The sequence below is a fragment of the Falco rusticolus genome, chromosome 5, assembly GCF_015220075.1.
Source record: "Falco rusticolus isolate bFalRus1 chromosome 5, bFalRus1.pri, whole genome shotgun sequence".
Lineage (NCBI taxonomy): Eukaryota > Metazoa > Chordata > Aves > Falconiformes > Falconidae > Falco > Falco rusticolus.
Window position 1 is genome coordinate 50,546,784 of NC_051191.1, and position 24,399 is coordinate 50,571,182.

General features: G+C 34.8%; 1 long non-coding RNA gene across 1 annotated transcript in view; it reads left to right on the forward strand.

The window, feature by feature from the left end:
* The window catches only part of LOC119149162, a 200,083-nt gene extending 180,509 nt beyond the window's left edge, over positions 1 to 19,574 (forward strand). Inside the window, exon 3 of the long non-coding RNA XR_005104583.1 lies at positions 19,495 to 19,574. This is a non-coding gene — a long non-coding RNA (uncharacterized LOC119149162). The remainder of the gene's footprint in view (positions 1 to 19,494) is intronic.
* Positions 19,575 to 24,399: the final 4,825 nt, after the last annotated feature.

Here is a 24,399-nt window from a genome sequence, read left to right on the forward strand (position 1 = left end):
CTTTGATATAATCATAGATTTTTATTCTTTTCTATGACTTTTCCTGTGATCTGGTAAATATTATGCAGATATTCCTTATATCAGACTAAATCTGTTCTTACAGGTAAAAGTCCCATGACTTCTGTTCATGTATCTTGAACTTTTCCCATCCTCGCATAAAGGATTTTATACAGTATGTATAAAATGTATGCATACTTTATGTCAGCTCCCCAACCTTAGTGTCATCCATCCTGTTACACTTTGTCTCCCTGAACATATGTTTAATATTATTGTCACTGTTCTTCCTGCAAGTCAACAAATACACAACCAGGACTCATGATGTGGGGCTATGTAAGCAGCATTGTTACATAAGTTTGTAAGATATGGAATTTTGGTATTTCAGTTTAACCTCTGCTGCTTTGACATAGCCCCTTATTATAGCCTGCCTTCTGAGAAGATATTTTAAACAATAGTAAAAAGCTATGACATAATGTCTAGATGCATTGCATCATATATTTTGGTAAGTCATAATCCTTCATTAAAATCCCATTATATCATGTTTATTGAAGGTTTGGCATCTTAAATTAATACTATCAGCTTTTTCTCATATTTTAGATATTTTTGTTATGCATTAAAGTTCTGGCTTTGTGCGTTTCTTACCATATTATATCAGTTGTCTAAAAATAGTTTGGCAAAAAATGAACTATTGATATGACCTTGATTTCCTAAATTAAAAAATGCGTACCTGTACCTCTCCAAATAAACTTTAATATTTCCCATTTGAAGTCCTTTTTATTCAATAGTAATAATAACAACAGCTTCATCTTACAGTGCTAGAGTACCACACAGATTTACCTGACTCATTTCTCCTGAGACAAGGTAATGTTGCTCTCACTGTTATCATTTACACATTTATTCTGCCAGTTATATGCTGAGATAAAAGTCTTGATTGTAAGTGATCAAATCTTTTTGGTCTTCTTCAGTCTTATGGGTCCTAACAGTAGAAGATTAATTTTTTTTACTACTTAGCATATACAGGCATATATAACCTCTCCGTTTTGTCTTATATTACAAAAGGGAGTAGTATAGACTGGCTAGATAGGAAATTTTTGCACCCATGAAGCAGAACAAATAGAGCTGTAGGTCTGGATATGGAGAGTAGTTTGTGACACGGACAAAGGAAAGCCATAGGATTCAGTCCTTTCAGGCTCAATGTAAGTGATTCAACACAAGCTGTAATAATACTTGCAAAAATTCTGAGCATGTGAAAAATGTGGAAAGAATACATCTTATGCTAACTTTTGCTTATTGAATCTTTAAAAGCAGTAAGTCTTCAGAAAGTCAGATTAACTCAGCTTTCCATGAGTGAAATAGAAGGCAATAATGCCTTCATTTCTTTTAGAAGCCCATGAATAAAACACAGAAGTATATACCTGTTTCCACAGTACTGCAGGAGGTAAAATATCTCCACCTTGTTGCGTGTGTCAGTCTTGCAGCTGCTATTAGTGTAACTGCTGTTTTCTGCCCCAGCTCAGTAAGAGTCTGGGGCAGAAAAATTGAGAGTTAGAGAGAAGCAGGAAGCAATATTTGTAGTGGTTGACTCACTTTTTCTGTCAAATATTCACAGAAAATAGATTAAAATGCCCTATATAGCTTTGCCTTCACAGTTTTATCTAGTCCAGGGTTTTATAGCACTGTTGATTTAAAGCAGCTATAAATTATTTTCAGAATTAAAACATCTTAATTTAAAATTCACATTCTGTTCAATAATTTTTCTTCTCCAGAATTTTTCTCAGATAATATGTTTCATCAAAACTGGCACACTTCCTTTTATAATATAGAGAAACTGTATTACATTTTATTTTTATTTTAGTAAAAAATGCATAAAAATCTATGTATGGGGCAATATATAGATGTGATTGCACATAATCTTGCTCATGCATGTGTTAACTAGAAGTAACTATTTCCATCACAATTTCTAAGTACCTCAAGTATTGACTCCATTGTAGACCTTGAAATATTGTAAATGTTTGCAAATAACCAGAGTAATTATAGCCTAGTGCAAAAACATAAATACAGAATCCTAGCGTGTCTGACTTCACTTGTCTTTGGTGTGGAGGAACCCTATTTACAATTATGATATCTTTCAAGGAGGAAAAACAATTCCAATTACTTCCTTTATAGAGGTTTTATAGTTGCCATGCTCTGAATAAAGCAAAGCTCAGCATACATTTCAAATGCTAAAAGTTCAAAGTTATGCACCTAAATTCTGCTTCAACGTTTGTGCCATGGCATAAATTTTTAACGTTTTGCAGCAGATACAAAGGTTTCCCTTGCTATCAGACCTGTTACATATTGGCCACTTGGAAGAAAGGAATATAGGAGTTTGTTCCAGGTCCCTAAATACAGAGCAGGGAAAAAAAAAAATGTCTTTGTTAAGTAGCCTCCTTACATGATCAAGAATAACTCAGTCCAAAGTGAGGTCTTACCAGGTTTGGCACTGCTGTGCATTTTCTTCAGCTACAGTCTTAGAAAGAGGACAGCAAAAGCCCCCGCTGACTACTTCTTATGCTTAAAATCATTGCTGTAAGCATTTATCTCCTCCGTGAGCCATCTTTGCAAGAGATTACAGAATTCCAATAATCAAAAGTTCCTTCTCACCTCACACACAAGGTTTTCCAGTTTCCTCACCCTGCCTCTGTTGCTATTTTGATCAATGAACAAACAGGAACATAAAATATTTTTTTTTCTTAGCGAACTTCTATACTAATATTTGCTTTGTTCGTTAAGTACTTTAGAAGACAGTACTTTAGAAGAAGCATTTAGAAGGATGAAATCTTAACTGTTCTTTAAAGGTAGCATGATTTATGCATTTAAATATTCTCCGCTATTGAAGAATTCAGTCAAGCTTTATAAATAAATTTTCTCTTTAACTCCACAAAACTGTAGAACACCTCCTTTATATATTAGCATACATTGTCCAAATGCCTCATTTTATATGAAGAAGGATATTTTTTCTAACATTTATTTTTGTTTTAAAATTTCAAATAACTTAAATAATTAAGTTACTCAAATACCAGTAAGATTTGGAAACAGTACATTTCAGGACAAAAGTTTTTGATTCTAACTTTTTGTTATTTTATTTTAATATTACATCAAGAAATATTTTGAGGGTTCCCAATTTTTATCTCTTTTTAATCTTGTTTTTTTTTCCCATACAACTTCACTTACAATAGCAATGCTAAATTATTTATGGTTTATAGATATTTTTAATCATATTATTTCAGAAGCAAACATTTCTGAGCCAAATTTCTCTTACATTAAAGTATACAGACTTTAATTTAAGTGATCTTTTCTTCTCAGCTTTTAATGTTACACTGAATAAACAGAAGAAGGATGTTAGTTTTCCTGTGACCAATATCACCTAGAGAATATATGTGTATTTCATTAAAAGGGGATATACAAATAAGAAAATATGAAACTGTAGTTCAAGTTGTAAGTACTAGAAATATATTTGTTTAAAAACAGTTCAGCAGCTTGAAAACTGGTGTTGATTTTCTAATGTATTTAAAGTAGGTGGGTTTCTACATACTTAGTGTTGTGATCTCAGTGGTTTTCCAGTCAGTAGTCAGTCCATGTACAGTCAATCCAGATTTGGGATGAGTATTTGTAACATTTTATGAACTCGTATGGTAAGAGTAACTCTATTCATCTCTATGTAATGGATGGATTTCCTTTATTCTGGTGACTGACCTTTTTTTTTCATGGTTAGAGAGAATCACTATGCTGGTCTGATATTAAAGCACTGTTACCAAATGCTGAACTTTTTTTATTATTGTTACTCAGTTGCTATCTTAGATATGCAGCTGATGACTTTTATTAATGACAGAATTGTGAAAGGATTAGCTAATGGATTTTTAATGCATCTGGCATTACTGTGGTCTTTTGTTCATGAATTATTTGTAAATAAAGATTGGACTATTCTTCCAAATTCTTAAATTGAAGACTTAAAAAAACCCAATAACAGCAGTTCATCAGATATAACAGTATTTTTCCTAGGAAGATTATGATTCAAATTCCTGATTAAATATGTGAAAGGAAGATGGAATTTTGGTTCTTGCAACTTAGTATTGTCATAAATAATAGTAGACTGTTGCTTGACATGAAAATTTATAGGCTTTACAAGCTCCTTGATACTGACACACTTTATCTGTGAAAAGGTCAAGAACAGGCACACAGTTTTTGTAGTATGATCACTAGCCTGAATCTGAGTTTTTCATTGCTAAGGCTTCTGATTGATTTAAAAACACATTCAAGTTACAAAGGGATCAATAAAGAAAGATATTTACAGTTTTCATTTGGAAATGGGATTATAGAAAGTTAGAGGGTTATATAAACAATCTATACTATTTATATCAAGCAGCATGCAACATTTAAAACAACATACTTTAAACAAGAAAAATACAGTAGTTTATATCCTTGAAATAGCTGGCATAATTTTAAAAGTAAAGTCATATTAACAATATTGCACATATATTTATTTTTTCTTTTTGTCTCTTCAGTTCATAATTTTGACAAAATCTTACACATTATTTTTGAATCAGAGTTTATATGATTATTGACTGTAAGACTGCTGATTATACTATATTTATTGACTTGAGTAAAATGTTTCAGTTGTAAGAATATTAAATTGTGTGTACTAAATAATACTTGTGCACATTACAATTATAATTAGAATATGGAATAAAATAATATACATTACCAGAATATTCCCCTATTAAAGTTATTTGGTTTATTCCTCCACCTGAAAAAATAATAAATGAAGATATTTTATTTTTTTTAAATCCAGTTCTACAGAAACACTTATAATTACACTTCCTGCTGTGAATATGACCTCTAATCCATGAGACACTGAGTGCAGTTTCCATGACTGAATGTAGATATCTAACAGCGTATTAAATGCCTTGTCTTGTCTGATCTCCACCAGTCATTACAGAAGAACAAAAATCTTCTGTGCATGTCATATGTCCAGCCTAACAAGAATGCCTTTGATAATTAAAGGTCCTTAAAACAGTATCTGAAATAATACATGTTCAACTCCCTCAATCTCTTCCTAAATAAATGACTTATAGGCTTTATGTAGTCATAAAAAATAATGTTAAGGAGGAAAATACCAATCATGCCATTTTCCATCTAAGTTATTAAGAACAAAAAATCTAAAACTACATTCAGCTGCAGGATTTATGATTATTTCTAACTTTCAGTTCACATGAGCTGAATGAACATATGCTGACTGCCATTCTCACTGCAGTAAGTAAGGTGTACCCACAGTATCCTACTTTTTACACGTGGGATGTCACAGGGAGACAACTTGGATATATGCCCCACATGGGTGTTGTGCCCTATTAACAAAAGTCCAGTGGGATGGATAGGACCAAGCTTCTAGGAAAGAACAAAAAGGATCAGGGTGCATAATTTCTTTTCCTTCTCCCAGACCTTGTAACGAGTTAATATGGCTGTTCCATCGAGCAATCATTCTTGTTGCAGCTGTAGTGATGTTAAAACAAAATCAAGCAAAGAAAGCCCTAGTTCTATTCCTAAGCAAACGTAAGAAATTGGGGCATGTCAACAAAAGAAATCATTGTATAGTAACTTAAGATATTAATTTCAAAATATCTTACTCAGGGATATTTTTACAATTATTAACAGGAAGTGTCATACTAGCTAGCTGTAGTTACCTCATTATATAAACAATTTCTCCATGATTTTGCTTTCCTTTTGCTACTGTTCGTTGTGTTAATTCTACAGTGTTATAAGATACAGAATTTTTTGGTTGTTGTTCTTTCAAACAAAGTAATTAAAAGCATTGTTTCAAGACTGATTTGTCAAATCAATGAGGGAAATGTCTTTCCTGTAAAATGTGGTTGGGGTACACTTTAAAAGGCAGCATTAAATGAGGAACTAATAGATTCTACTAGAAGTCAACCAAATCAAAAAATCTCTTCTGCTAAGTGTGGTTTTTGCATTAGCTCATGGGCTAAATATGGTATTCTCTAAAGTTCTTTTCTATTGGAAAGAAGAAAAAAAAAAAAAAAAAAGAAAAAACCCAGAAGGCTAAGATAATTTGAAAAAAGCATTGGGTAAAAAATAGTGCCAACAAGCAATTAAGAAAATTTCAAGAAGTGTTGGATGCAGAAAGGGTGTATAAAGTCCAGGTGAGATAATGTAAAGCAAGGGTTTGTTAAGTGAGCATGTTGTTGGCATGCGTAAAGGGAAAAAACACAAAGGAACTGTAGGCAGAAACTGGCTTGTTTAAAATCTTTCTAGTGAGAACAAAGGTCTTCAATATGAAATTGTTAAGTCTGACCCTTTGGCACGCAGTAGGTGTTATCTAGTTAATGGGATATAAGAAACTTCCTGTAGAAAGAGAGAAAAACGGTGCTACTTTTGTTTTTTCAAAGACATTAGCCAATGGTGAATCCCAGTGTTTGTGTTACAGATTGAACAGACTGTACGACTGTATGTTATGAGAACAGAGAAAGCAATAATAAAATGTGGAGAGGCTATAAAACAGGAACAATAATGTGATAGGAGAGGAAGCTACCTAACTGTTCAAAAAGACACAGGTGCAATTGTATCCTCAGCTGAAAAAAAAAAAAATAATCCTTTGGTAGCTCTTTGTTGAGCATCATTGTCAGAGGTGGAAGTCAAAATGACAGATGGGTAATCTGAAATTCAGTAAATAAGGCTGTAAAGTTATGCTAAAGGTGACAGCATCTGTCAAGCACAGGCACAGCTTTAGAGAAGGCCATTTGGACTTTCCAATTTATTAGAAAGGGAAAACAAGACAAACATGAGGATTTGGGATTTTTGAGGGGTTCTGTGAGACTCTGCAAAGTTTTTTAAGGAATATTTAGGGGAAAGGGATCAGGGAGGAACAAAGAGGGTAACAGGGATACAAAAAATGCCAATTGCCTGTGAAACACTGCGACTCAGTATAGTTGTCTTACCAAGCCCTGCATCTGATCATCTGTCCTATCTTTCTGTTAAATCCTTTCTTAACTCTCTTTCCATGTAATTTCATCCTATGTCCTGTGCATGTGAGTGCTGCAAACACCAGGTGCCTGTGGTGACGCAAGTCGAGGCGGACTTAAAAGAAGCACTATGTCTGCGTGGCTGGGTTCGGACAAAATGGCCTTTATTGTTTATACGAACTATTTATATGGCTTAGACAGTGCAGGTGTTAGACCCTGATAGGTTTTTGTGTCCTTATTCTTGCTTGCTATTTGCTGTTGCTGTAGGTGCCCGTACACTGCGGTTCTAAGTTCTGATTCTTCACATCCTGTTTACATACCTGACAATTTGTGGCTGTCTTAAAGGTACACGGCTAAGTCTTTGAAGTCAACTAACTTGTCTGCAGACCCGCTGCAGACCCCAACAGGTGCCAGCTACTGGTAAGGTGAGCATGAGTGGATTTGGTGTCAGCAACCAGAGTCTGACCAGGGTGTAGACGCCCCAGTGGTGTCAACTACTGGATCTAGTAGGGGTCTCAGTGCCAGGAGCCAGAGTGGGTGAGGGTCTTGACCACCAGCTACAGCAGTGGCACAACAATATGTCCCCTAAAAAACAGCTACTGCAAGGGACTGGTGTGACTGGGGTAAGTGAGGTGCTTAGCACTGACAGCAGGAGTGGGACTATTGATCACAGCCCATGTGCCTGGTGCTGGCTGCTGGTGGGGGAAAGTATCTTGCTTTCTCTAAAACTGTGCATGTGCATGGGATGTTTGTGCAATTTGCTAGCAAACTTCAAGCAGGACTAGCTGGTGAATAATAGTCCCAAGGTCCAGGCAGGGGTATCAGATAGTTGGAAGGTCCATGCTAGTATTTGATGGGACCCACAAATGAGAGGTGCCAGTGAGATGAGTCTGTGCATGCATGTATCTTCTTGCTAAGTGAAAACCAAGGTGAGCTACCCGATGAATGGAAGATTCATGACCACGAACTGGATAAGATGACTCAGGATCTAGGTAGGAGTGTTGGACAGTCAGGATGGCCATGCTGGTACTTGGGGGATCCACAGATTTGTGTGTGCTTGTGAACCCAAGGAGCAGTATGTACATGCATGTTTTCACTAGTGAGCTTCGGCCTCTGCCAGCTGAAGAGTAGAAGGGGACCTGGTTGCATACACTTATGTTTAAGGTGAGTCCTGGTACTGTTATACATTGCTGCTGTTTGAAGGCCGTGTCTTGTCTGTGCCTTTGTGTGTGTGTGTGTCTGTGTGTGATTTATGTGTGGGGGATGCATTTGGGGGGGTGTGGGTATGTGGGGGTGTGGGCGGTGTATGTATGGCTGTATCTGTAGATGTGAGACGGAGACCACCAGGCCTCAGGGTGCACCACACTGGGCTGCAGCAGGCAGGCATGAGGAGCCCCCAGCCCCAAGTGCACAGGAGATGGTGGCCCAAGTGCAGAGGGAATACACTGGCCTCTTATAACATCTCTTAAGAAAGGTCTTTGTCTGTTAAAATGTCACATCCAAAGGAATGATAGAAAGCTGAACTGCAGATAAATGGAAAACTTTTCTTTCAATCTGGCCGCAGCACTCTCTCTCTGTTAACTTATTCAAGGCATTTTGTCTCATTACTATGTGCTCTTTCATCTTAATATCCAAAGTTTATATTTGCAAAATTTTATTTATGTTTGGATTGACAATCTGCCCTATGGCATATGACCATAAGGCTTGTTGCTTTTTTCTCTAAATTGTACTGAAGGAACAATTAAAGGGTTGTGGTTTTTTTTTAATTTATAGAAAAAATACCATATTTGCAAAACACCTATATTTTTACTTGCTGTATCTCAATATCTCATTATATTTAATGCATGTTTTACAATAGGATCACTGTTCTGAAGCATTTGTCAGGTCTTTTTTTTTTTTTTAAACTGCAGCTTCTTCTATCATTTGGCTTCTTCCTTCCTTAAGAACTGTTTTCATTTTCCAACGTTGTTGTTATGTATTACTTTTATAGTTTATATGCAATAATTCAATGCCATATTTTAATAATGATCTACAATAAGTTAATTAGAAGTGATCTATTAATAAATCTTTCAGGAGGTTGGAAATATGCAGACTTTCACCTTATACTTGACAGTACATGATGCAGTTGTTAATGAATCAATAAGGAACGCTCTCACCTGTTTTAATTCCAATTAAAATGTTGGAACTATGTGAGATGAAGCCAGTGGCAAAGTAAATAATTATCTTTAATAATCTGTATGTATATGCATAAATAAGTACATACCATTATAGTTGGTTGTGTGAGATGCGTTGTTTTCTCTGCATGTCCTGTACTTTGAGACTTAAGAATTCCTTCTCTTCCACCTTGAATAAAATTACAAAATTTTAAAAGTTTATTATACAGAATTACAGCTAACAAATTTTGTCTTTAAGTAATTTAGGACATTCACATTTTTCAGGAAGAGAGTTGTGTTTCTCATAATGTACCAGTGATGTACAGAAATACAGTCATCATCTCTGAATTGCCTGCACATATTCTCTCCTAGCATCTGTAAATCTTGTTTAGACAATTTTTGAACAATTGCTTATAATATAGATAAATCTGTATATTTCATCAGCTTGTGAAATCCTACAAGTAAATTTGACTGGATTGGATGTCCAGAAATCTTTTCCTGTATCTACTACTTCTGCAGAATGAATCTGATTTGTGTGTGAAGATTTTTGATGTTTTGGAGAAACACAGCCCATTCAGTATGAAAAAGTAAAATTTTATCAATTGTGAAGATTATAACAGGAGCTATATTCTATTATAGGCTCCAAAATTTCGACATCAGGGAACTATATACTCTGTTAGCAAGCAGGCATTCATTGTAGGCAGGCAATAACCTCTTTCTGTGAAGAGAAGTATCCTCCTTTGTGAAACAGTTTGAAGACCAAATACTGTTATCTCTCTTTGTTGATTAAGGAGAGTCTAGGTATCTGATGTTCTCATTAGGATCTGCCTGGAGTTAATTAATGAGAAACATTAAGCACAAGAGTTTGTCTAAAGAAGTGGTTAACCCCAGGCTGCAAAGTAGGTATTTCCTTACTTGGAAAGCAGAGGTCATTCTCAAAGAAGTGAACACCTTTTTTTAAATCACTTCAGAGCACCTACTCTGTAGGGGTTTTTCTTGAATTTTTGACTAGTTCTGCTGATATCTCAGATATATCAGCTTGCTGACAGTTCTGGGGAAGAACAGAAAAATTGTACATGTCTATTTTGGTTTATTTATCTGTGACCTAAATGTAATCTGACACATTTTAAATATGAAAAATAAATTAAAAATAAGTAGCAATTCCAAATTTAAGAAAAGGATGGAAGTTTAGTTTATGAATAGACAAAGTAAAATAACATCAGAATTCTTGTAGTGTCTCTAAATATATATATATATATGAAGCTGAACTTTTGAACAAAATCTGCAAGCTTTCTTGTTATCTACAAAAGTGTAATTATTGATATGTTTTACTCCACCATTCTTCATACAAATAGCTAAAAAAATTTCCTCAGTAGTATTTATGAAACTACATCCTACTTTGTTCATTGGAAGTCTGAACAGAAAATGTAGTACTGTACATGGATAGATAATACATATAGCTACATATAGATCTGTATTATAAAAATTCCTTGCATTTTACAGGTAAACAATAAAGAAAAAATTTTGAAAATTGGAAAATAAAATTTTGTTTAAAATAATTTTTTTATCATGATCTGGACAATTATTTTCCTAATATATAAACTAGGAATATTACTATTACTTAATTTGACAGAGTTCAGCGAGAAGTAATTAACTGAAGTTTGTGGAGCATTTGTTTGTTACAATGATAAGGCTTTTTAAAGATACTCACAGATGCAGCAGAAAGCACAAAGCACCACTATTGTTTCCTTCAGGATACCAAGCCTTATCCTTATTGTAAAGATTGTGTTCCATGGAAAAATAGATTTTTTATTGTATTGGTAGTGATCTAATAAAAAGCACTTTTGGATCAGTCTTCACTCCACATTACAATTTTTAATTAGGCTAAGTTTTTGTTAAATTTCACAACTAATATAGGAGATGGTCATTAGAAATAATAAGGGTAATGGAGACTGATAAAAATGTGTTCTGGTTTCTGCTTCTGATTAGGAAATACATAACAACCTTAGTGATTCTTTTAATTTCTTTTATCTTCCAAAACTCATTTTAGACAATCGCTTGTATATTATTTCACATTTTCAAAGGACCTGTCATTGCAAAATACTTTTCAACTGTAAATAAAGTGGAATGTTGATTATTGTTTAATCCACTTCTAAAATGTAGCTACCTTTGGAATAAAATGCAAAACATGCTTAACTGTTGTGCAGAGGTACATAACAGAAGGTTTGCTGACAGGAGCTGAAGTAAAGTAACCTCAAGAATTTAAATAGGCACTGTATGATTTTTCAAGCTGTAATTTCTCTGAAAGAACTATGGGAATGACATTCAAAAAGCCCACACTGTCATTGTTATTTATGAGATTGCCTCTAATTTTTTATAAGTATGTAGATACTGTGTGTGGTCTTGTTTTGCTGAGGTCAGAAACTTTAATTTACTGGGAGGGAGTAACGTATCTCCACTTTCTTAGATAACTGCCTAATTTTTTTCAGGAAGAGAGTGCTGTATTACATTCAGCTCACTTCACATATTTCTGAATAGATATAAAACACACAGAAGGTTTTTTTCCTTACTGAATCACTACAAAAAAAAATGGCTGGAGTTCAATCGTCACTAGGTTTAGAAGTTTGCGGGTTTGGTTTTACCAACTGATATTTTTTTTTAAATTACTATCCTTATAGAAGTTTTTGGGAGGGACAACAGGGATTTGAAACAAAAAAAACCCCCAGGGAAATAGCAGTACTTCTTAATTACTTTAGTATCTTGCAATAAAACTATGTACATTGCTTATCATGCCATTATTTCTTCATAAATAATATACTGCTGACATTAAACTGAGTAATAGCAAAGGTAGAGAGTAGGAGATATATCTTACGATATGGTTAAGAGTATATTTTAAAGTTACTGTATTTAGCTTGTGGATTTTGCTGGTTTGCTATCTGGTTGATCAGTTATTTCCTCTTTAATGTACCTGAGTTAATTTATGTCACTTTGTATTCATCTCATTCTGAATCTTGCTTTATATTATCTGATAAGACAGTAACTAGTACATCGCTCTAAGGTCTGATGTTTTTGAATATACTTTGCCTATGTTTTCCAAATTGCATGACTTTGAGCCACTATGTGTTGCCAATATTTGAACATAGTTTGGAATTTAAAAGATGGACAGAGTTGATAGCTTATCTAGGGACTGACCTGCACGAGAAAAGCAGAGAAAAGTCATCTTGATGAAAGCATGTTTCTAGTAGTTTTCCCCACATTTATATTTGACAGAAGATGATTCTTCATTAGCATTTTTGTTTGGAGTGGTAATGCACTTCTGAAAAAAAAATCCTGATTCTACTCATTCATTATGATTATTTTTGACTGCAAAGTGCATATAAACAAGATTACTTTCAGATGAAAGTAAACTGGAAAATCCACTCCAGCAGAGCACCGCATGCTTTCTTATAGTGTAGATACAAGAACCCGAAGTAGTAACTGGGGTTGTGCCTACCAAGCACTCATACTAAAAGGAGGTTCTCAAACCACTTAGAACTTTGGTTGTGTTTGAAATGCTATGTCAGAAGAGAAAACTAATTTGTCTTTAACATTTGCTGTCAAACACCAGCCCTCAGGTTTTACAGATGATTCTTTTCTCTTTTGTCTTCCACAGAGATTTTTTTCTTGTCTTACATAATTTCCTGTCCTTCTTGCCTTTTCCTTGGCTGTTTTATCTTTTTTACTGAACCCTATTTTTTTTTTTTTTTTTTTTTTTGCATTTGTCCTTGTTGCTTCTTTCTTTGCCAACTTCTCTTTGGTAGACTCACAGAGTCCATTGTGAGTCAAAGGTTCATTGTGGTTTTGTTTGTGGTCATGAGAAAAAAAAAATGTTTCACATCAGTCCATCTGTGGGCTGATGACATGGACCAGCTTCAGCCTGGCTTCATCCCCACAGCCCTGCCCAGCCATGTCAGGGCTGTATCAGACACTGGTTTCCCTCACCAGGCCAGATCCCAACACTTCCTATGGACCTACTCAGTGCCTGGGGATGTGGCTGCCCCAGTGCCTCGCAACTGCCAAGTTCCTGACCAGGCAAATAAGTTTGCCTCTGTTCTTCCAGAACCTGCCCTGATGCCCCCATGGAGTCCCTCCACTGCTCCTAGCTCCCAGCCTGGGGGATGCTGCTAGCCCTTGTGGCATTCTGGCACTGACTGCATTTAGTCCAGATGGTCAGACTAACTATAGCACCATAAGGCACACACATATGGTGTGAGGGCACCAAAATGAACAGAACTTTGGGGAACTCTCACCAATAGAGACTGGGAATTGCTATAGACTGGTATTTTTAATAAATGTCTATTATTTAAAAACAGGCAAGACAATTTAAAAAAAAAAATTTTAAAAAAGTTATTCAGTTATTACAGCATTACATCAAAGAATCTGATATTTTATTTTACAGATAAGCCTAAGGAAAGAACTGTGCTAAATATTGTTAGGCTAATTGCCCACTTTGGTATTTCCAGCCAGAAGTAATTTCTCTCATCTTTTTAAGACTATCAGGTTTCTTGTCATAGGCTTAAACTGATTAGGCTGATCTATCTTTGAACCGTGATTTTAGCAAAAATGAACAGCCCCATTGTTCTGTTCTGTGTCTTTCGAATCTGAACAATGAAATCAGGAAAGGAAGGCTTATATTTCATCTGCTTTTTTGTGTGAGAAATGCTATTCTTCAGTCATTCCTTCCAATCTTATATTCACACGTGGAAGACTAAAAAAAGTGATGTGACGATGGCTGACCGTACAGCTTTATCTGAATGTATCTTTCTCATTAACAACAGTATAAATTGCCTGAGACAGTAAAGATTATGTAGTTAACTAATTTTTTGCTTCTTGGTCTGATTTCTTGGAATTGTCTCATCTATTTTTTTAATCTTGAAATTGAGATGTTTTAGACTTATATGAAAAGAATTTACTTCATGTGAATGAGGAATCTAGTTATGCTGCTTCACACCTGCCACATCTTCTTCTCATCTCTTTTAGATCTTTCAAGATTTTACAAGATACTCATAAGGGTATCTTGTATTAAAGATGGAGGACACAGTAAAGTTTCTTAACATAGACATATGCACAAATTTTTGTGGTTGTATTTTGTCCCTGAGATGCTGAAAAAAATCATCATAAAGCTTAAGTTTAGTTTGTTGTCATAGGCTTCCAGTATGTTTGTCCATAAGACTCAGACCTATCTTATCATTAGACATGCTTAAATCACTTTTTATAACCTGAAGAATTATCTCACTATATCTTATTTTCTGGCACTTTAATGATTTATTCATTAGGTCTTAACTTTGATCTAAATAATGTTCTCCAACTGAACTTTAAATTTGAATTAATCATTTTCTCTTGTACGTATTACCATTAGTCATGCTCTCAGTATTAATCACAAAAGCATAATATTGTAAATACTACTGACTATACTTTTTTTTTAATAAAAGAAACACTTTCTTTCCTTACAATGAGACTGCTGTACAAATTGGAATTGCTTCTCTATGGTGTAGTGCTCAAGTAGGAAATTAAGAAGTACATTTCAGCTTTAGAGTTTTACAGATTTTTGTGTGTTTCCCCTTCACTGGGACTGATGATGAAGTTTTCAGGCATTTTGTTTGTTATGCTTTTTATTTGAGTGAATATATTGAAAAGGATAATTAACTGTAGCGCTAATGTAAGATACCACAAAAAGCTTGTCTTCAAGGTGTGAAGAATCCAGTTCTCCATTTATGCTGGAGGTAACCATGAACAATGAACTGAAGCTGGTAGAAGCCAGGTTGTCAGTATGAAAAGTGGGTTGCATGTGGAGTTGTGGATGATACAGAGGGATAATTCCATGCAAATTCAGTGAAATTTTGACTTTAATGTGGAAGAGCTGCTTCTGAAACAAGAATTATCTTTACAGTGACTTCAGCATTTTTGTTTGAAAATGTTTCCCTACTTCGGAATTAATTGAAAACAAGATACTCCTGGCAGCCTCACATCAGAGGCGTGCTACCTGTTACTGATGTCTGAAGTCATTTAGTGTTTATTATTACCCACTTATATCCTGCATACTGCTATTTAATTTCCTCAAATATATGAAATCAGAAAACATGTCAAGGAACAGCAGGAAGTTTGGTGTATAAAGTGGGAGAGAAATTATAAAAGTAGACAAAAGTTATTTATGCAGCAAGGGGACAAGCAAAGGGTCCAAATTTTTTGAGAGATTAAAGTTATTTAGACAGAGATGGAAAACCACTTACCTTATGCAGCACAACAATGCAAATTTCTTAAATCTGATCTTAATTTCCAATTCAATTAATAGTTTTCTTCTGTGTTCGATCTGTATTTGGTGATATGAATTGAACAAAAAAAGACAATATTTTAAGGGCAGGTTTACATGACTGGACAGGCCTTGTTGTAAGTTGCACTGGGCGCAGGTGCCTGGCAGTGTCAGGGGGCTGCAGGGACCCGCAGGGCCACCCTGAGGTGTGGCTGGGGCTGCCCCTGGTTCCCGCTGGCTCCAGCTGTGGGGCTGGAAGCTCTGGGGAAACACACTTAAGGAAGGGCAAAGTGTCACACAGAGTGGGGTTATGAAAAAAGGCGTGAGAAACAGCCCTGTGAATATCAAGGTGAGAGAAGGAGTGGGAGAAGATGGCCCAGGCACTGGAGTTGAGATTCCCCAGTATAGCCTGTGGGGGAGAGCCATGGTGGAGCAGATATCCATGCAGCATTCCATGGAGGACCCCATGCCAGAGCACAGAAAAAGTGCAAGGAGCAGCAGAGAGGAGCTGTTGTGGACCCCATGCCAGAGCACAGAAGAAGTGCAAGGAGCGGCAGAGAGGATCTGTTGTGGACTGATCCCGCATTCCCCTTCCCTCTGCACTGCTTGGGGGTATGGGGTGAGTAGAGCAGTTGGGAATGATGGAGTGACATTGAGCCTGGGAAAAAGGGGAATGCAGGGACAAGGTATTTTAGGTTTTGCCTTTCTTTCTCACCACGATACTCTATTTTAATAGGCAATGTATCAAATTAATTTTCCCCAAGGTGAGTCTGTTTTGCCTGTGATGGTAATGGATGAATGAGCTCCCTATATTTACTTTGTCCCATGAGCTTTTCCATCCTACTTTCTCCCCCTGTCCTGCTGAGGAAGGAGAGTGAGAAAGCACCTAGGTGGGTCATCTGGCAGCCATCCAGGGTCAACCCATAAGGTAAGTATTGGACCACAAGACTATATTGGATATAATTTAGGTAACTGTAACATGGTTCTCTGAGTAGTGCCTACAATACACAATCTGAGTATTTTTGCTGAGCTGGTGATATACATACAAATGCTAAAATGTGCTTCGGCTTGGCACCTCCATTCTTCTAAAGACGTCTTTCTTAAAGCACTATGCCTAATTGTTCAATGTTAGGCTATGGTATGCACTGAAACAGCTGAGTACTTCTGCTGTGCCAAGTAGCTGGAGCTGTATGGGCCAGGTATAGATGTGGCTTCTGGTCACAAGAAAAACTGTCTCACAGGAGGCAGTGATAATGGGTAAGAGTGACTTACATTGCTATTATCAACATGTAATTATTTTTTAAAGGCTAGTTGAGTGTGTTATGTTTTTGTTATGGCCTTTAGCAATAACTATTTTTTTACTGCTATTTGGGGATAACCTTGAGAGTGAGAGGAGCTGAGGACCCTCCTTTCATAGACACTGGAATGGAGAGAACGTAGTTTGCTGCAACAACCATGCAGCAATAACACTGCTGCTAAGAATTCCTTCTAATAAGGGTTTTCTTCACTCTGAACTGTATATGTCATAAGCACACTGAATTTAATTAGAAAGTTCTAGTTCATGTTTCTAAGCATTCATTTCATCTTTCTCTATCAAGGTCTATAGTGAAATGGAGAGTTTTGGTATAAATCAATTGCGCATTCTTGACGCAGTTAACTGAAAAGTTGATTTTTCAGCCAATAGACACTGTTGCATATCTCTATTCTGTGTGCTGCAGCGTAGGAAAATGTTTGTCATGAAGTATTAGGTAAAGCTGTGCATCACTTATTCAAAGACATTAATTGATCTATGTTGAGCCACAAATAACCTAAATAATAGTACTAAACTTGAAAAGAGTCAAGTTGTCTGCAAATTAAAAGAAATAGTTAAGATTAAAATATTTATAAGCACACTTAAAATGTTTTAACTAATTTTATATTGGGGTTCATATGGTCAATATGAGTAGTTTATATTTTGTATGATTTTGTTTTATTTTTTTCTGGGTTGTGGGATTTTTTTGTATTTTTACAATTTCTCAACTTGCTGTCAAATGTTTTAAGAAATTCTGTGTGTGAAATCTTCTTTGACACAAAATGGAACTTCTTCCTTGGTTTTTATTAATACAAATGTTTATAATTATTCTAGAGATATTAATCCTTTCTATTTAATATGTTCTGTCTTTTATATTTATATCTGGTTAGATCTGGATATTCTACACATAGTTTTTAGAGCAATCTTAGATGATTATACAACACTCTTTTTTCACCCTGTACCACTTTAGATAACACTTACCAAGACTGACTTTAAAACCATTTTGGTTTCTCTAAATATCTTTACTTAATCTTCTAGTGCTCTTTACTGTATTTCCTTTTTCTTCTGAAGATTTTTCAGTATGTCAGTCTCACTGTTTTCTTTGTATAGATCGTTTGCTTCTTTTTCCTTCTCAACTCCATTGAGCATGATGATGGGACCAGATCCCATGGCAGCTTTCCTTGCTGCTGCTTGTTCCTTTCCACCACATTATTTTTCCAAGTACAAACCTTGATGGCTTCTCAGTTCTTCACTGGGTTTGTTCCCATTTTACTGACACTTTACTCAAAAAGGTGTCTCATCCACTGTTTTATCTTCTGGTAACCCAAGATTTAAGCGGAAATGTTCAAATCTTTGTAAGTAAAGTTCTCTGGCAGTGATATTGCATGCTATTTATTCTCTACTGGTTGTATTTAAGAGCAAGTAGGGCATATTAGCTTAATCTATATTAGCACATAGTGAGGTCCAAAGACATTAGCATCAGACATCTCCAAAGCATGTAATAGTACTTGCAAAGGCTGCGTGTGCATATGCTACAGATGAGGAAGCAGTATACCATACAGAGCGATGTTAATGATGACAGGAAAAAGAGAAGGATCAGTTCCACATAAAAACAAAAGAAGAAAAAAAGTTCCCTTAATATATTGCAATGAGATAAAGGCACTGAAAGGAACGTGCATTTGCAAAAAGAGTTTTACAGCTAGATAGGCCTAATCAATCTGCATAGTGCTATCAGTGATTGTGGAGTCTAACGCACGTAATTTGTTGATAAGCATTATTTCAGCAGTCCTTAACAGTAATGGTTGCCCTGGTTAAATTATCTCTTTTCCTTTTTAACTTTTCTAAAATTTCCATTTAGATTTTCTAGAAGTTGAAGTATATACATATAAAATTAAGGTAACAAATTATAAACAGTGTGGCAGATAATACAGTACAAATTAATGTATGCTAATTGATTTTGAGATAAATTAATCCAGTTTCTCTCTGCAAAAATAGCTATTTTGCCTGAAAGAGCTAAGACAATATTTAAAATTTAAAAAGAAATAATTATGCATTTGCTATTATTATTATGTTCTTAATGTGGAATAAATAAAGGTAGAATGATGGCCTATACTTCCTTAGATGCTGTCCTTAAATACCAGTCATAACAATACAGAAAAACACATATATATGTGCAAAACAGAACATACATCATTTTTCATCCAAGCTTCCCACTGTAAACATCAAACTCAGTGTTAAATACATGTATGAAACCTAAAAATGAAAACCAGAAAAAAAAAATCCCAGGTCTCTAAGTGTGAAGTTATCTATCTTAGCCAGCAACATATTGTGTTGGTATCTCTATATGTAAGGACTAGATAGAAAAATTAGTAATATACAAATAGTTTAAAAATAAAAGCTGTTTATCCTTCCAAGGTGAATCCACCCCAACTGTCATCATTTGAATCATATATTTTAATATATAATTTGGAGAATGCAAAATGCTGATACAACTATATTTCTGTGTAAAACCATTGGTGTTTGAGCCTAACAATGTTTAATGGGTGACTTGCTTTAAAATACATTTTTATACAGTTTGCATCATAACAGTAGCCAAGTCATATCTGAATGGATACATATGTAGAAGCTACCTCACATTTTTTAAATTATTTTATTCCTTGCATATAACAAATATGTCTATGCTTAAAGATTAACATTTTCACAGAATAGGAAGTTAAGATCTCGTCTTTGTCTTCTTTGTTTTAGCAGGAATTTGCATGGTGGATTTTCTAATCAGACACCCAACCTGTTCTTTGATCTGATAAGAGTAATACTAGACACTGTGAAAGGTAATTCAACTTCACCTTATTGCTACCACTGATTGTGAAAAATTAAAGCCATAAAATTTACATTATTAAATTAATATAAGTAAAACTCATGGCTTTCATCTTGATACTTGTAGCATTGCAAACTCTGTCTTTATTAATGGAAGCAGGAAGACAGTGCATTTTCTGTTTATTTTTAGTTGAGCATCGTACTGAGATGATTTAGTGTTTAGTAAAGCATACATTTTTATATGCACTGAGCTTGATATAAGCGATATATTATTTTATGAATATTTGTAATTAATAGTTTGTGGTTGACATGGTTGATTTTTAAAAGCAGACTGCTTATTAATTATTCATATTTACAAAGGTTCCCAACATAAATAGAAGTTTCTAATATTTATATTATAACAGATATTTTAATACCTCTTAGTTTTATTAGGTTTCAGAGAGTATGTAAAATTTCTAAATCTTTCTCAAGATTCTTAATGTTTTTCCAAAAGCAGTGGCAGCTACTAAGATAAATTTGCTGAGGTGTGGGCTCTCATCTCATTGTCTAGTGCTCAGTAAACTCTGTGTTTGGCAGCTTCTCCCCCTGAAACAGCCTCATTTTATAGCCCTGCTGTTATATTCTTGACCTTTGTCATGGCTACGACCCTGGGGCATTTGAACTGTCAGATAAAAAAGTGGAAAGAGAAAGAGTCTGGTGAAAGTTGCAGAAGGTAAAAAGCTTTGTAATACGCTGATGAATTTCGTGTCATCAGATAGTTTTCACTTCATCTCCATTGCTGTCACATTTCCTTAAATAATAGGGAGACTTTTCCACTAATGGACAATCGAGGCTGTTTGCCTAATGAGAACTTGCAGAGGCAGCCTGCTATGTGTCTTTATCTTTTAAACTGAGGCGAAACAAGATTGCCTGGCTACAGATAAGTGGCTAAGAAGCAGTCCTATTCAGATGTACCTGTCAGTAATTTATCTGGAGTTTCTGTATTCATATATACTGTTCTATGTGCAGTAGAGCATTTAATTGCTTTCCACTGGGAGCAGGTCACATTCAGGGGTCATCAGAACCATGCTACTGGATGGAACATGCTTGATTCATACAGGCTGTTTTTATCAAGATCTTTGCAGCTGAAATCTCCAGCTAATTAGAGAATATTTTTTTTTTCTTTTTCTGGAAAAGCTGATTGTTATTTAGTGTAATGTAGATAATTATCATTCTGTGAAGAGTGTATGAGTAGCTTCTGTAAGACCAAATGAATGGCCACTGATTGTTGTGTCAAATTCATAATGAGTGTTTCAATTTCTGTTATTAAAGCTTTTTGTTGTAATAACTATATATTAATGGTAGATTATTTTTTTTTTGTTTTGTCACTACATCCTTTTTTGGGGTTCAGGGAAGAGTGCTGTTGTACAAGAGAGATAAATTTCAGGCTTATTTTTTTAGAGGTTTCTTAAAGTCTAAGACTGGTCTGAAATCTTCCTGAATTCCTGATCCTGAAAGTAAATCATCTTGCAATTTTAAAATAATGCATTTTTCTCTAGAAGTCTATCAGCATGTTTACAATAAATAAGGGGCACATTAATTCAAAATATATTTTTGTTGTAACCTAATTTCTTTCTCCTAATGTGGGTGTTAGAAAGATATTTTGGTACATTTTGTTGCCATTTCCCAACCTGTGATATTAAATTAATGTAATAAAGGACATGTAAACTATAACATAAAAGCAACATTTATGGTATATTAAAATCTTTTATTTACAATCTTTATGGCTGTAAAATATGTCCAGAAATCAATTCATTATTTTCAGTTGAGCAGTAAGTGTTCTAAACTTTGGATGAAGCATAAACCAAATGTAATTAGTTTCTTTCCTTTTTACAAGAACAGTTTATTGTAGACCAAATGGAAAACTTTATACTGCATGGATTAAGAATTATTCGTCTCTCCTTTCTCACCAGTTTCACTGCTAAATGATATTTTTATGATATCTTACTTACTAAGGCTTTATGAAAAACAGCTGATTAGATCAAATATGTAGAATTCACAGTATTTCAATGAAAAATCCTCCACACCTTCTGATCTGTAAATTAAACAATGAACTTCAATCTTGTGTGTATATATAACAAGCTTTGGTGACAAATACAGTACATACATTTAAAAGCACTTACAAGAGACATAATAGTTCTTAAATTCTTAAAATTAATTATTCTTCTTTTTCAAGAACACATAACTAAACATGTCTAGTTAAACACCATGGCAAGGGAACCATGAGTTTCAAATACTGAACAGGAAAATGGCATCGCGTGAAAACCCAGCATTTTTCCTCCTTTAGAAATATAAAATATTCTGCTTGAGTTGATTTTTGAAGATGTATGCTAAAGATGTTAAGCTTACTGAATACTGAAAAATCTGTACCCAGTAATTCATACAATATTGTTCCTCTTTAAATAAAAATATTTTTAGCTAACATATTTATGTGCATTTCTAACCTGGGAAGTGTCACCTGAGCACCATAGATGTTCTTTCAATGTTTCTGTATTAATTCAATAATTTTTTTAATATTGTTAGTTATCCCAGCTGTGTTCATTTCTAGGTAATGCATGGAAAGAAAAAGAAAACTAGGCACAGGACAAAGAAGGTTTACCTTTAACTGTATTATTACTTAAGGAACAAAAATGCTCATGATTTTCTTGGCTCTTAGAACATCAGTCTAGGATATTAGAGTCTTGAGTCCTAGTTATAGAAATTCACACTTCCCTGATTGATTTCTATTTTCTTCTTGTGGTCCATAAGCTATCAGAAAGAAGATGGGCTGTCTGGTAATTCCACAGCAATATTTCCAATTTTTTATTATTTCTTCAGGACTGATATTTTCCTTTTTCTTTAAAGGAGTGAAAGAGGTCAAGGTAGAAACCTCCTCCTGCTGAATGAAGTAGAATTGTTCCTCCATAATTCCATGTTTAAAAACAAGCTTTAAGTTTTTCATTTCTGAAGCCCTCTTGTCTTGTTGGCCTCTGGTAACAAGCCCATATGTATCCTGCTGCAAAACTTCTTTAATATATCTGGCCACCTTTTCTCAATATATATAAAGTACTGTTTTGCTTAAATGTGAAACTGAAATGGTTGACCATTAAAATGGTATTGAATATATGAAAAGGGAAAAAAGTATCAGTGCTCTATCATAGTAGTATCCAATTAGAAGCTGTCATGTAAATATGTTGATACTTTGGTAGAAGTATAAAGTAAATCTCTTGTCATGAAAAGAGAAATGAGAAGTAATCTGAATATGTAAAAAAGGTTTATTTACAGATTTAGACTGATTCTGTCCTCTATACTGACTAGAAAGAGAGGAACTAGTAGTCAGGATCTGTGATGAAACATTTTTTTCCATTCATATTTCCACATATTGAGGTTACTTACCGTGATGCAACAATATGAAGATCTTTGCATCTTCCTAGAACAGTCATGTAGTCACAGGACAAAGATTTGCCATATAAATATTTCCTGCAATATTTATATTTGGTCTTTCAAATTCATAATCTTGTGAAATTCACTTGCGATTGAATATTATAATTTTATTTTAGTAGAACTTTTAGTAGAACTTGCCAGAATCTGTGGCTTTCAGAGAATCCTTACTCACCGGCTTAAATATTAGGTCTGTTTTACAAACATTCATCACTCCTCTGTAAGACTTTATATAGGTCTTAGTTACCTGGAAATCCACAAGTATCTGATGAAAGACGTTTTCTGGAAATCAGAACTTTGTGCTTAATCTAAGCTAGTAAATTTATCCCCCTTCAAATCTTTCAATAGCCCTTCAACCTTATTCTTCTCCATTTCCTCTCCTTTTTCTGTGATATTCCTGAATCAATTTTATGTCAAACAAAAAGACACAAAAAAAGCCCATGCTTGCCAGCACTCATGGATGTGAAAAACCTTCATGTTATGGTCAGTGCATTGCTGACTTAATTCAGGAGTCTATCAGAAACATTGCAGTCTCTCATCCTGTTCACCTTAATGGATGCATTAACTGAAGCTGCTATGCAGCACTGGTTATTAGGTTTTTTCCTTAATTTTAATAGTTTTTATTCAGTTCTGGCTTTTCTGGAACTGTAGCCAATATTTGCAACTGTAAGAAAAATCTTATTTGTGGAATAGAAGTTATAACATCCTATATTAATTACATATAGGCTAAGTGCTTGATGAGATTTATTGCTTAGTGCCCTACAAGACCAACTCTTCAAATGTGAAACTGCTGTTCCAGTAATACAGGACATAATAAATATGAGGAAGGCAGACATTTTGTCAGATCTGTTTTTTCTTTAAATAGACAGTGACTCTATTGTACTGGCTAATTGGTTTGTGCGGCATTATTCCAGCATAAAATAACAGAGAGAAAGTTTCCGTGAACTGTAGCTTTTGTATCATCCTGTTAGTTGCAAATAAGATTGCTGACCATAAAATGTCTTTTCTGTAACGAGTATCACTGCTGTATCCTATAAGATTTAATTACAAATTGACTAGTTCAGCTTAATACAAGGCCTTGGAGACCAGGGTTTTGGCATGAAAATAAAGGCAGTTTAAAAAAAAAATAATTTCCTTTCCCTTTGATCTGAAAATCAGGATTTGTATAGACAAAAATATGTTGTGCAAACTATATGTCAATTTAAGAATTCTCTGAAGGATTCTGCATGTACCCAGTTGTGATTTAACCCTGGCTTGTAATTAAGTGACACGCAGCCACTTGCTCACTCCCCCCTCACCCAGAGGGATCAGGAGGACAATCAGAAAGGAATGTAAAACTTGAGGGCTGAGATAAGAACATAAATAAGAATTTAATAGTTG